This window comes from Anoplolepis gracilipes, chromosome 12, assembly GCF_047496725.1.
Source record: "Anoplolepis gracilipes chromosome 12, ASM4749672v1, whole genome shotgun sequence".
NCBI lineage: Eukaryota > Metazoa > Arthropoda > Insecta > Hymenoptera > Formicidae > Anoplolepis > Anoplolepis gracilipes.
This window is the reverse complement of record NC_132981.1, coordinates 7183104-7197919: the sequence shown is the minus strand read 5'-3', so window position 1 is coordinate 7197919 and position 14816 is coordinate 7183104.

Below are 14816 nucleotides of genomic sequence, written 5' to 3'. Positions count from 1 at the left end.
TGCGATTATCGCGGCAAAGAAAATTAATTCCGTGAATAATACGTAATAAATTATCTCACATGATTATTTTGATAAAGCCTGATGCTCCATCCTAGGTCTGCTCATCTTTTCCTTTGATGCATTTTTGAAAGCACTCACAAAATACTCGCATTTAATTACGATCGTGAACGTATTAATTATTCAAATATAACGCTCGCGCGACATTTTGTACGACAATAATCGCGCTCCTCGGCGCGCATTTAATTTTCTTGCGACGTAGAATAACGCAAAAAAAATATTCATCGCGCGAGTAATTAACACATCAGAACGTCTGTAGGTTAATTCGCGACTCCCGGCTCGTTAAACGCGTTACGTTTTTCGTTAGGGAGACTACGGTGCTAAACCTCGACCATCTTCGCGATTACGTACGCAATATTCGTCCAAGATCGACGAAAACAACGCGAGACGGTCGCGACCCAACTTAATTCCATGATTACTGATTATTAAGCGCGAACCGCGAACTGGCTGACAACTGGCGGCAATGATGGCAGAGACTACTGACCTTAGTAACGTCAGAAGAGGATGCGCTCCAACTTGCGCACGTGTGTTTATGACTCGAAAATAGTTTTGTCCATGACTCTTTCTATTTTTCGACAAGCATTCTTTTTCGCATTTATACTTATTTATTTATCTTTACATAACTGTGTTAATAATATTGCATTAAATAATTATACTCGTGCAAATATAATTCGCTACAAAACATTGAATTTCTTTATAAGTTTTTATGTTCTACGTCTCTTTCTCTTTTTCTTTCTTTCATTTTATAATGTATATATTATGTATCCTGATATATATATTTTACATATACATATAAAATATACATATCTTCGCATTTATAGAATATACATATATATTTTTAAGTATATATATGTATTTACGTATATATTTACAAATATATATGTACATATATATTTTCTGATGTAATACATTTTATGTGTATGTAGAGAGAAAGAAAGAGAAAGACAGAGATATGTAAGACATAAAATTGAAAACAGAATTCTATCTTGAGTTGTGTAACGAATTATATGTTCACGCGAGTGTAAGAATAATTATCTAATACAATTAACTGACATAGTTATGCAAAGATTAATAAATAAATAAGTATAAAGAGGGAAACGGGCAAAACACATTGTCGAGAGGCAAAAAGAGCGAACAAAAATATCTTTGCGTTATAAATAAAAATAAGAAAGTGAGATTCAATTTTGCAATTTTAATCAGTACATGGCAAAACAATAAAATTAAATAATATATGTGCACATATAATACATTCAATTAATATATATAATTCTCGAAATTATTTAACTCGTTCAAAATTCGCTTTCCTATCTACGTTTCTTATGCCTAGGCATTTTTTCTAAAAAAGACGCATTCGCCACCGGCTCGCCGTTCGGCGAAACATTCCTTCTCTCTCTTTCCTTACTTCCTTTATTATTTCACTCAATCAGCCTATCGCTGGTTCGACGTAGCGTTGTAGGTGCCAGAACAAAAATTTCTTTATCCTGGTCGCTCGAGTTAAAACATTTAAAGCCGGTTCGTCGGAGAACAAAAGTGAGACTCTGCGGTTTTAAGGCCGGTTTCTCCAACGTCGGTTAACTTTAACGTCGGTTTGAACTATATATTCGTCCTTTTCAGATAAATTTTGAAAAAAAAAATGACATAATTTAAATCGAGGTTAAAATTAATCGACGTTGGAAAAACCAGTGGTTTCTTAAAACCACAGAATCTTACTTTGTCCTTTGATGGTTTTTTAGCATTTTTTGACAGATTTTAAAAGCTTAAGTTTTACAATAGTTCTATAAAAAGTTCTGTTTGTAAAAGTTGATTAAAATAATCTGATATCTATTTAAATTTAAATTTAAAAGTTTCTTATTTTACTTGTTAAAAATATATAATTTTATATATACATATATATATATATATATATATATATATATATATATATATATAATATAATGTAAAATATTTATTAAATATAAATATTTGAAAAAAAAATATATATATATATAATATATATTTAAATAAAATTATTATTGTGCATAATGCAATTTATTCTGTCGCTGTTACAAACTGCTAAAACTGAATCTTTCGTAGAACGTTTAATTACACAGACCGATATTTACAAATACCACCATTTATCCATTAATCGGCAGATCATTTCTTTCTGGTAAAAGCTCGAAGTAATTGGAAACTGTAAAAATAAGTGTTTTATCGACTATCTTAACTGTAATCTGAAGTAGTGTATAAAATTTAGCTCCTTTCCACGAAAAGATATTGTTACTACTGCAAAAAAAAATATTGTACTTTGGCATATCTGTTATCAGAAGCGGTAAACAGCGATCTGTTACTGTTACAGCAAGTGGACAGTAGCTTAATAGACCTGCCAATCTATACGAATAATATAGAATATAACACGATCTATTATCGCGTTTTATCGATATTGGAAACAATGGATGGTATAAAATAAAGAAGTAAGACCGCAATCGATTTCCGATTGAATAAAGCGATACCCGAAATCGAATGCTTATCGTTTCCCGAAACAATTCGCGACGCTTTCGTTATCACTTGCTATGGAATTGTTAAACGAAGGGAAATGAAATCTCCATTAAACTTAAATTTCTACGTGGTTCTCTTATCTTGACATTAAAATCACGATTCATGAAAAAAGTTTTTCTTACCACTCTAAATACTCTTTGATATCGATATACGAATCCTGTAAATTAGTGAAATATATAAAACAACGTATTCACTGTGTCGTATAGTTAATTAATACAAATCGGATTATGGCAGCATTTTGCAGTGTGTAATTTTATTTTTAAATGAAAATTAAATATTGATGAATATAGGATTCTAATAAAATATAGGAAAAAAGATTCAATCTTATTCGTTTTTTTTCACAAATTAAAATTTGAAATATAAAAATAAATTTAAAATGAAAATATATTTATTCATTTTTTATTAAAAAATAAAATGTTTTCGCATCTATATATTTTTTTTTAATAATAATTATTTACATTTAATTTCAATTGTGAATTATTTTTATAAATTATGTATACATTCTCTCCTCTTAAGCAAAGCGATTATTTTTAAAACTTTTTATTATTATTATAAATAGCAAAAGTGCGCGAATTATTTTAAAAACATATATTCTAGTACTTCGAAGTACTTTAATCAATAAGAATATGACACAATTGTTGAATATAATTGCATTATTTAACAAAAAGAATTTGAATTTTTGTATTAGATAGGTACAAAGGTATTTGCTTTATCGGCTATCAAAATACTCGTTCTTTTTTATTATTCCCATTTATTTTACCTTAGAGTGCCAAACGGTCGCACATGTTCCTCGTGACAGCAATTGTTCCAAATCTAACGTCTTAGGGTTTCTCTTAATGTCTGCTTTTATGTAAAATCGATACGAAGCTGAGTCTCAAGTTTTGAATATTTAATACTTGATAATGTGTGCTGAAGGTATCTTTGCATTGATGTGATCGAACGTGCGCGTATTTGTTCGTCTCACGATCAAAGTATCATTATTGCAAGACAAGAAGGTTTTATCGAAACTACGTGGCGATTAGACACAGATAAAAGTTTGATATGACAACTGCGAGCTTTCGTTGATATTATCCGACCTGAGTTATATTTCGATTTATATTTGGATTTCATCTGACTGAATCGTTATACTGCAGGTGTTACGCATGTAGAGATTTAATCCGTTAATTTCGATGCAAATGCCAGAAACAGGAAACAAGGGAGCTAGCAACTGTATGTTGACAAAACTGTTACTTGCAACGCTTATTGATTGTAGACTGTTCTAGTGAACGAATGATTTATGCATAATAAGATTCGTAGATGATAAAAGTTAAAGTTGCTGAAACTTAGTATGTAAATTGAAATTTCTCACGCAAAGAATTTAATAAATTTCAGTTACTTGTCACAAAACAGACAATACTTTCTCTGCAACATTCTAAATTATAAAGAGAAAACATGACAAAATATAATTTTATCTTTTAATAAACATTTTATGAACTTGTGAAAAATTAATATTAGTAATTAGTACTTTTGCGTTTATCGTGTATTTCGTTAGAAAAATTTAAAAAGAATTGTAATAAAGATGTAATAAAGATGTTTAATATATTAAATAATTTTGAAAAATTAGCGCTCTAGTTATTTATCACAATATTATCATAAAAGTATGAATTTCATTAAGTCACATGTACATAATTGTGAAAATCAAAGTATTATTGACATCATATCGTAACTGTTTCTTGAAAAAAATGTATCGTCATTTTTTTAAAGTGAACTTCTTCAATAGAAATACATTTTCATGATATATGTAGGTATAGTATGTTATAGTATATTATAAACATAACTTTGAGTATAGAGATCATAAAGGATTATCTATGAAAGTTTAGAACAAAGTTTTAGTCGTATATAACGTTTTCGTAAAATATGGAACCAATTGCTTATAATTTATTATATTCCGTATAATTGAGGGACTTGAAATCCTTCGATATGGGAAATAGCACTTACGGTTATTCTCGCAGAGGCGATAGGATAGATGGAGAATGCTCGTCCATAGAGATTTAGCAGATTCTCCCAAAGTTAGACGGCCAGATTTGCCGACAGCGAAAGGGCAAAGCGAGCAAGTACGATCGAATAAAGCCTGTAATGCGACAGTGAAGTTGGATCGGCATGTGCGGTAAGTGTCTATATAGAGATATGGCAGTTGCAGTAAGTTATTTTGTAGAGAATTTCACGAGAATTTATGGCTGATGCGTGCACTTGGAAACCGCATTAGCCCGCTATGTTCTACTTTAATCTTAAGTAAATTGTCTTTCATTTTGTTATGCTCTTGGCTATATTTTAGAAATTTTAAAAATTTACATATTTCGAACATTAATAACATATGTTTTAGTAACAATGAAAAAAAAATTGTACATGAAATTTTTTAATATATCAATATGTTTATAATTATTTTTATAATATATATAATATATATAATAAATATATATAATATATATAATATATATAATAAATTAATAATATATCTGTAATATAATTTTAGAGATATCAACTGGAAAAGTAAGTATTAGTTATTGTTATTTGTATATTAATTGTTTCCTAAAACACGCATTAATTTGGTGTATTTATTTGTACGATTTAAGTAAGAAAGTAAAAAAATACTTTTATATAAATTATATTCTTTAAGAGTTTCTACTTAAAAAATAATCTTTCCAAAACTTATAAAATTAATTGTTCCATTATATAACTGCTTACTATTGTATAGAAAATTGAATAGAAAATTTAGCACGTATAATAATTTAAAATATTAATTATTTTCAGCTAATATATAATTTAAATTTTATATTTTATGTTATAGATTTAATGTCATCAACTCCGTCGCGCATCGATGAGTGACAAACTTATTGCACAATTCTGTTATTATCTTAATTCATGTAGTTATTTCTCATCGAAATATCAAAATAATATCACATATATTTATACACGCGTAAATATCTCTCATTTTTGTGATATTTCTAGACATTAATAGTGTCCATCCACAAATGCTATTAATATCATTAAAGTCGAGGTCTGTAGAAGAAGAAGCACGTACGACCTGCCTCTAACTCTGTAATTTACCGAATGCTTTCTCTGTCAGACTTGTTTTTCATTCTCTTAGCCGTCTCAAAGTTTTGACCTTTCAAGAAGGAAGTTATTTGAAGTCTGAGTTCAAGATACGCTAAAAGGCGGTAAAAGTACTTTAGTAAAACAAATATTGATTTGGAAAAATTGCAATCAATAGCTCAATAGATATCTCCACATATTTATAGACAGATGGAAATATAAGATAGAAATGTAAGAAAAATCTCTCTCTTTTTATTTTTCATGCAAAAAATTAATGTATCAGGTAATTTATTATATATATATATATATATATATATATATATATATATATATAAAATAAATGTAGAAAATAAAAAAAAAATAACGTTTCTATTTTAAGATATTTCTTGTAAATATTAACAGATATTTTATTTAAGGATTGTAATTCCTTCATGTATTGTCAAAGGAAGTCGCTGATCTAGAATATATTTGGTATATTGGATTGTCAAACTGCTGAGTGCTGACTTTCCGCAATGAGAAGTGCTTCTCCATCTACGAAGATAATGCGGTACTTCGAACGTGCCGACGTACTCGTGTTTTAATGCATGCTTAGGTGGGTTAAATTTACGATAAAATTTAAAAGTAAAATTCGGAAAGGCTATTGTGCAAACGTAATAATAATATTAAAATTAATTTAATAAACTTACTATTAACTAATTTGCAAAGATTAGTTAAAAAATAAAGGATATATAACATTGATAGTATTTTGTAAATGTTTTAGAACAAAAAATTAATTAAATTATTAAACTAAATTTTTTTCATAAAATGCTATATGGTGTTTAAAATAATTTTAAAGAAATAAAAAAATTTTTTAATTTATGTTAGATCATAAGAAAATTGTTATAGCTAATTTTATTTTTAAATTTATTTTATACTTTATTTATTATATATATATTTTGCTATATATATAAATTCTTATTCACAAAGATATTTGTTTTTCAAATCATCTCATCAAGAATAATCTCATCAATAATATCCAAGTATTTTAGATCCTGACATGTAATAAAAGCGTCACTTCAGTACCACGTGCGCTTTAATCGCATCGCATCAATGTTAGGATTTCTCACTAAAATCAAATAGCTATTTCTAGCCCTCTCGCCATCGAGAAAAGAAACGTAAAAGTTAGAATAAGAAAGACACAAACTTGAAAGTATATATAAGAAAGATTTTAAAGAAAAGTAAATAAACACTAAGTAGATTGACAAATAAAAAAAGAAGAACTCGCTAAATAGTTGATCTTTAACATTAATAAATCAAACAATTATCTATAAATAAATAAATAAATAGAATTATTGATAAATGGATAAAAGAGTTTTGAGGTTTAAAAGAAAAATGAAAAGAATAAATAAGAACAATAAAACGTTTCAAATTCGTAGAACTAAAATAAAACAGATGGGTTTGTGTGAGATATGATGAAACATATTACTTTCACTGAAAATCGCAAAATGCATTCCATGTCAACATTCGATTTCCACGTAGTCTAACGAGAGATAAATGACCTGTGAAACGAGGCCTTCAATGTTTTTCGCAGAAGATTTCGACTGTCAAAAAGATTTATCGTCGTACTTTTTATACTAATAGTTCTCAACGAGATTCGTCTGTCGTATCTTTGAGTCCCCATTTTCAACAGGAAACAGGAAATAAGTTCCAATATTTATTTAGTATTTTTAAATATTATAACACTATAAAGCTCAAATATTAAATTGAATTAAATTCAAGTTAAGATTGACATGTTAAAATGTATATATATATATATATATATATATATATGAATGGAAATCAAACTCTTATTTCTAATGATAAATTAAATAAATTATTTTTTATATTTTTTTATCCAAAATTGAGTTTACTATATTTTATGATACACAATACAGAATAAAGATTTATGGAGAACTTGACATGATAGTTTGTGAAACGTAGGCCAATATTCGGTGGAGATTATGATACGAAGGAGATTGTAGTACGCTCTGAGCTATATATATATCAGATTGGAATCATTGTAGAGTTGTTAGAAATATAGTTATATTCCAGGTTGCACATGTTGGTTTCATAAACGTTTCCTAAACATATCTAATATTATTAGATATTATTACAAGAAATATTTATGAAACATCATGAAACATTTATGAATATGTTATGTGTATATGCTGATATGCTATTTTTGAGATATATATATATATGTGTATATATATTTGTAGAGAGTATATATATATATATATATATATATATACATAAAGAGATAAAGAGAGAGAGAGAGAGAGAGAGAGAGAGAGAGAGAGAAAGAGAGAGAGAGAGAGAGAGAGAGAGAATATATGAAAACGTATCTAATATATAATAATAATAAAATATTATATATATATATATATATATATATATAAAACATTTTTATAGATATATTTATAGATTTATTTTAACAGATTATTTTAGTTTGTGTGAAATAATATTATGTTTAATTGTTTATTTCTTTAATTATTTTTATATAAAATATAATAAAATATCGTATTATGCAAAAGATAATTTAATGAATCACATGTAACATACAATGACAGTCTAACAGTTTAGTTACAAAACATTTAAGACAAAGTATAACTAGTTTAGGGAACTAGCAAGGGTGGGGTTGCAGCTATTTGCATAAAACCCGAGATATAATGGATGGGCGAATGAAGCAATCAGGCAGCTTTCGTAAGAGAAATCCGTGTCTCCATGATTGGCTTGCGCATCTAACGAGCTTTATATCTTATGTAAATTAGTGTACATGCTAATATTATGTTCATATTTGCGTAACAATTTACTGATCAGTTATACATATGCATCTCAATATCTAACTATACGTACACGGAAAAACCCCCCATACTAGAATTTAAACTTTAAAATATATATAATAAAAAAAGAGAGTAATATATATGTTTAGAGAAAATAAACCGACTTGATATGCAAGAAGAGATACATTATAATTTGCAAAAAATATTTCTATTTTTTTATTATTATTTGTTTAAAAATTATTATTAATGAAGATACAATTCAATTTCAAATATTTTTTTTTTTATAAATCATATAAAATTATATTAAAGCGAGATTTTTTAATGCTTCTCATAAATAGAAATAAAAAGGTGTCTATATATTCATTGTAGATCAATGCACTAAGTCTTCTAATTATAATTAGGTATATAAATGAGACTGCAAACACTATCTTTATTTGCTCCGAACGATATAGTGTGCGAGACAATATTCTACGACAATCTAATATTATAAAAAATAAACATAAATATATATTATTACTGATTTACTTTTAATCTCTACAATTTTTTTACAAAATTTAAATTCAATAATTCACAATCTTGTTCAAGAATATATGTAATTATCATAAAAATAGAAATCATACAGTGTAACTTGGCATTATGTTTCATTTGCTGGATATGTTTTTTATTATATTTATAAAATGGGACAAAAAATATATGTAAAATGTATATGACTATATAATTAGAGAGATTTTATCTATCCCTCCTTCAGATATGAGACTTATTTAAAATTTTAAAAATAAATTTTAGTGTATTTATAGATATATAATAAAACATGTTTTATGTATATAAAAACAAATGTTGCATTTATTTTAAACTATTGTAGAGTCTATGGGCAATAAAATAAAAATGTACGTATGCCTATAGATATTATGTAGATATTCCATTATAATACATGCAATATATGGCGATATATTGCGTGTCATAAATATTGCTTCCTTTCACAATGATGTATGAGTAGAAACATCAACAATCTGACGTAACCCGATTAGATAAATGAAAAGGCTAGTATCATAACACGCTTCCTAAAATTTGCACGTCCTATGAGATATCGTTATCGTAGTCGTATATCTTTCCTGTTTAACGAAGTGATACCGATATATAACGCGCTTACGCATAATGGCAACATGACACTTTAAAAATCAACATAAAATATAAATCCCTTGTAATAATAATTTGTTGTATACTTTAACGCATTTTATTGCAAAATGTAATTTGATAAAAAATTAATTACTTATATTTTTCTGCTATTAATTTTTTACAAAATACTGGAGATAAACTGTAGAAAGTCGAATTAATTATAAGCATGTTATTATGTGTTTCATAAATCATAATCTTATTGTTAGATAAAAATTTGTGTAAATATTAGAATTGTATAAACGTCATAAATAATTGTATAATATTATAATGACATAAAAATATGAAAGTAAGTCAATTATATAATTTGAAATACATAAGGCTGCGATATTTACAAACACAATAATATAGTTGGCAATGAGAGCCATGCGCGGATGTTGATGCGTAAAGAAATGCGTATAGAAATTAATTCTTTTCGCGAAATTTAATTAGTGCACAGAGCACATATTTAGATTCTCATTTTTTGAGAATTCTATACCCTTCTTTACCCCCTCAAGAGATATAGATGAGAAAAAATATCGGGGCAAAGTCACTGAATCGGGAATCGAACCCGAGTCTTTCGCTTGCCGGGCGACTGCTCTTACCACTGAGTCAATTATATTACATACTTGTAATATAAATAATAATATAAAAATAATTTACAAGAGGAGACTATGCGTTGCTGTTCATCAATTTTTATAATATTTATGGGAGTGATAGAAGATATGATATGTTTTTTCTTATTAATTTTCTTATTAATAAAAAATGAAAAAATAAGGAAAAAAATGTGTGAGAAATAAATATTATAAATAAATAGTTATAATTTTCATGGACACTTTTGTGGATAATACTTATCATGATAGTACTTAAAACATAACGCTTTCAAGACTACATAACCATTCTTACTTACTCGATGTCGGCATGAGAGCTTGTAATATGCAACTAACATAAGCGTATATGCGTTATAAGAAACTATTTTAAATTTTTTACAGCTTGACCTCTAAAATTTATTCGAAAGCATGACTTTACACATATATTGATAGTATGATATTTTCTACCACTTTACAAAAATAAACTTCACAAAATTGATAAAGAGTAACTCTTGTTAGTTTCAGACATTTATTGCTAAAAGAACATGCAAAATCGTGTATTATGGTTTTACTAACTTAGTATTTATTTACTTTAGTTTTATCATTTTATATTTTCTTCGACTTTTTTATTAATTAAAACTATATAAAATTAATATGAAAATTAAAATCTTTTAAAATATGCATTTATTCGTATTTATCATTCTTATTTATATATATTAATGAACAATATATCATACATTAAATTTTATTTGTGATAGCATAAATAATTTTAACACAATATATATTTTTTTAGTTATGTAAAACACTGACACATAACATAAATTATTAAAACTGAAAATATGTCACTTTAATGACATAATAATGCATTTAGGAAAGACATAAATAAATATTCATAAATATTCATAAATTCATAAATTCATAATTTTAATTTAATATTTTTCTAAATTCTAAATCCCAATTGAGCGGAAAATTTTATTAATACTTAAGTAAATATAGAATAATTCTAAGCAATTTAAAGAATTCTATTTTATTCTTTTCTATATATAGTTTCAAAGTACAAAGAAGAAATAGCTTCAGTTTTTGTAACACATTGATATAATAGTTAAGATAGTCGTCGTTATGTAAATGTGAAAATAAGAAAGCGTTCTGATAGAATCTAGAGTTACCAGAAATTCACATGAATGAATACTTTCAGTGCATCTCGTATTTGATACGGCATAGATTCTGCACAGATAGTGCACGAATATATGAAAAGAGGTCAGATCAAAAGATAGTTAAATGTATTTAACTGCACTATTTCATTAGCTAAAAGATAAGTTATAAAGCATACGAAATAGTATTAGGTGTTACAGTATTCTTTAACACATTTTTACGAAAAGGCGTCTATCAATCAATCGGTCCATCGTTCATTTAATACATTTTGGTCGCAATCTGTTGATGTCATTGATTAAGATAAATGATCAATATTTGGCAAAGTTTTTGTTACGTGTATTAAATTAAATCATAAGTGAATATAAACTAATTCAACTTAATTTTTAATATATAAATTTTAAGGCTTAGAACAAGATAGTTTTAACAGGGTATTGCAATCTATATCTACAATGTGAAAAAGTTATTATATGACATATAACATTTTCAAATTAAATATGTAATTTATAGTTAAATGTATAGTTTGCAGAAGAAAATAAAAAAAATATATATATTTATATTTATATATCTTTTGTATCATTCAATTCCCACTTTAAATTCGATTCATCTTTATGTTTAATAGTTTAACAGTAGACCACAATTTGTCAAGTAAACTTTTGCAGATTTTTCTCATGATTCCGATAGAATCTCGTATGTATGTAGTACACAATAACATACATCTATATCGATTTGACTTGAACTTTTCGTCGATATTTTCATTATACTTTTATTGTGAATAGACTATTTGCTTCTGACGTATCAAAATCAATTTCTTGAACATGCAAACAATATGAAGAAGAAAATGCGAATACTTGATCGTTAGATCAGAACGATAAGAACTTACTTATACGATAAAGAAAATTGTAATAGATTTAAGAAATGATTTTTAGAGTAGAATTAAAAAAATAATTACATCAATGAAAGAATGTTCTTTGATAATTTAACTTTTTTGTTTGGTAAAAATATTATACCTTATATCTTATATATTTATAACTTAGAGCTCAACATCTTATCTTATATATCTATATTTTTATATTATATAAATGACAGCATACATGACGGTCGTTTAGAATTCATTCAAAAGTTATGAAGTCTCTGTTGTATTTTTATCGCGTAGTAAACTAAGAACTCGTCAAATAATCGTCACAGTTTTTAAATTACTGTGTTAAGGTCACGAGTAAAAAAGAGTAAGATGAAACTTTCATTCCACCAAACCGTTACGAGGAAGGGTCCTTAAAATAACTCTTCTCTTTCATTCCTGCGCAAAAGTTCCCAAGAGGATCATACAAGAAGGCGAAAATGTTCCTTATCATCTATCCAGTTAGATATCTAGATACGATGTTTGTGGATCATCAGTAGAATTATTTCACACCCTGATATGGCAAATTTTAGAAAGTGATAAGGTCTGCTAACACAGTTTCGGCGACCGGCAGCACATTACTAAAAGCTTGCGTTGGAGAAACTAACCACCACTACAAAATGTAAATTACACAAAATAACCAAAGGAGGGCCACGAGGGTAAATGGGAACGAAAGCAGTATCGCCGGCGTCAGCAATAGTTCCGGTGGCTAACCAGAAGAGGTGAAACGCTGTTGCTAAGCAACTTGTTACCACGGGCGTCCGTGATGACGTGATAAGAGAAAAAGCTCACTGTGTCATGACGATGTAAGCGAGACGAGAAAAGCGGCAAAATTAGAGGAGATGAGAATCGGTCGATTTCAGATAATAAAAGTTGTACTGAAGGAAAGTATGAAAAGTATTTATAGCAAAGTGCAGCAGCGAGATGTAAGAAAGTGAATTTCACACTCTCAAGTTTCCATCCACAGAAATAAAAAAGATTTTAGTAAGTTTTTCTGCATAAGTAATCTTGTATAAAAAATAACAATTCATTTTTGTTGTAAGTATAAACTAAGTTTCTAAAAGATTTTATTTTTAATGTTTTGAAAAATTGTGAATTTAGGAATACTTTTTTAAATTTTTGTTGACATACATATATTTATATACGCAAATTATTTATCAAAATTATGTCTACAAAAAAATTATATATATTTTTGATTCTGAGATTCTGGAAAAAATATTTTTGTAAATTTTTATTCATGCAATATCCATAATAAAGTGATGAAAATCTTTTATGTTCAAATCGAATTTTGAGATTTATATTGTTACACTTTTTCTACGTCTGATTGGTTATCAATGACGTTGAAAAGCGAATGTTAATTTGTTGACAGTTTCTTGATAATTCGATGAAGCGTGCACTATATATATGCTACTTCCAAATAATAAAAATAATAAAAATGCATGTTTAAGAAAATATAAATTACTATTTTATTATAATAACTATTCTAATTCCACAAATAATATTTTTAATAAATTTGTAAAATATTTATTTATTTATTACAAATCAGTTTTATCATACTGTCATTTTTGCATCTATCATCGTATGCAAATCTCATGGACAAAAGAATCTAGATTTTTTGGTCCATGATAAACTTAATAAAGTTTATTCGACATCATCAATCAATCGATAATATATAATTTAACAATTTAATAAATTTTTAATAAGTTAATCGATTTTGATATTCATTTTCGCACTGTAAATGAGTGACAGTACGAAGATGAGTATCAAAATTAATTAAAATCAATCAGAAAGCACAACAATAATATATTTCGAAAACTATTAACTTTTTTATTAATTTTCTCTATTTTAATATACAATATACTTTTATATGGTGTAAAAATAACTATTTTTTATATTATTTAAAAGAAAAAGAAAAAAAATTTATGTATATAAAATTATATACATATAGAAATTATAATATCGTATTGTTACGTCCCTACTTTGCGTTCCCGCGCCACGTTGTAGGCCACTCGTTGCGACAAAAGAAGATTGTCTTCGAGATTGTCTATCAGGAGATTTGGTTGTCAAACAACGGACATTTTGAAAGAGATTCGTGACAGTTGTCAAGCTGAACGGACGCGTATTAGATTACTGATATAATTATATTACTGTGTTCTGAGTTCTATATATTATGGATGAGATGAGTGTACTGCTGTCGAAAGAACTCTCCAGTGACATATGAATGGTTAAACTGTTAGAAGAGCTGGAAGAGGGTGAAACGGAAAATATTTTAGATAAATTTTTTCTTTTATGAGAAAGTAAAAGGAGCAAGACAGAATCAATAGCTATGAATATCCATGAAATAATTTCTACTATGAATAATGAAAAAATAAATGAAAGTTTTCTATTCTAAAAATATGTTTATCGATTTGCAAAATTTAAATTTATTTCTTTTAAATTTATACGTCGAGTATTTATATGTAAAGTATGTATCAATTAATCGTATTAAATACAGCATTAACGAATCGTTTCTTAATACATACGAAAGACTGTGTAATATTCCCGGATCTAGTCTGGTAGAAA